The sequence below is a fragment of the Vicia villosa genome, unplaced genomic scaffold, assembly GCF_029867415.1.
Source record: "Vicia villosa cultivar HV-30 ecotype Madison, WI unplaced genomic scaffold, Vvil1.0 ctg.002506F_1_1, whole genome shotgun sequence".
Lineage (NCBI taxonomy): Eukaryota > Viridiplantae > Streptophyta > Magnoliopsida > Fabales > Fabaceae > Vicia > Vicia villosa.
Genome location: NW_026705951.1, coordinates 85703 through 86527, shown reverse-complemented (window position 1 = coordinate 86527; position 825 = coordinate 85703). Strand labels below are relative to the sequence as shown.

General features: G+C 44.6%; 1 non-coding gene across 1 annotated transcript; it reads right to left on the bottom strand.

The window, feature by feature from the left end:
- Positions 1-289: 289 nt before the first annotated feature.
- Positions 290-396, bottom strand: LOC131639031 (small nucleolar RNA R71). Its single transcript, XR_009294833.1, has one exon. It is a non-coding gene; the product is annotated as a small nucleolar RNA R71 (small nucleolar RNA).
- Between the last annotated feature and the right edge of the window lie 429 nt (positions 397-825).

Genomic DNA, 825 nt, shown 5'->3' with positions numbered 1-825 from the left:
AAACAATTTCGAACTCAAACCTTCGTTGGTCCAAGCTGTTCAACAGAATCAATTCTCTGGAAGCCCTGTAGACGACCCCAATCTCCATTTATCCGTGTTCGTGCAATACGCCGACACTATCAAAGCTAACAACGTTAGTTCCGAAGCTATTCGATTACGCCTTTTCCCTTTCTCCTTGAGAGATAGAGCGAGAGCGTGGCTTCAATCCCTGCCTTCGAACTCCATAACCACATGGGACGAATTGAAAAGAGTATTCTTAGCGAGATACTTTCCGCCTAGCAAAACTGCTATGCTTATAGGTCAAATCAACGGATTTACCCAGAAAGATAACGAATCACTCTTCGAAGCTTGGGAACGTTACAAGGACATGCTTAGAATATGCCCTCATCATGGACTCGAACCATGGCTGATCATCCATACTTTCTATGGTGGTCTCTTATATAACACTAAAATGACTATAGATGCCGCTGCTGGCGGAGCATTAATGGACAAACCCCATGATGAAGCATACAAACGCATAGAGAACATGGCACAAAACCATTACCAATGGGGTGGAGAACGAGCCGCTCTAGAGAAAGCCCAAACCAAAGGAGGAATGTACGAAATAAGTGGTATAGACCGCGTTAACGCTAAAGTAGACGCTTTAACTCAAAAGATCGAGAACTTAACCATCACTCCTTCAGCCACCGCTGCCGCTGTAACACCTAACTGCGAGATTTGTGGATTGACTGGACATGTAGTTGCTGAATGCCAACTCTTGACTGGAGTCCCATCTGATCAAGTAAACTATGCTCAAGGAAACCCTTATTCTAACACGTACAACCC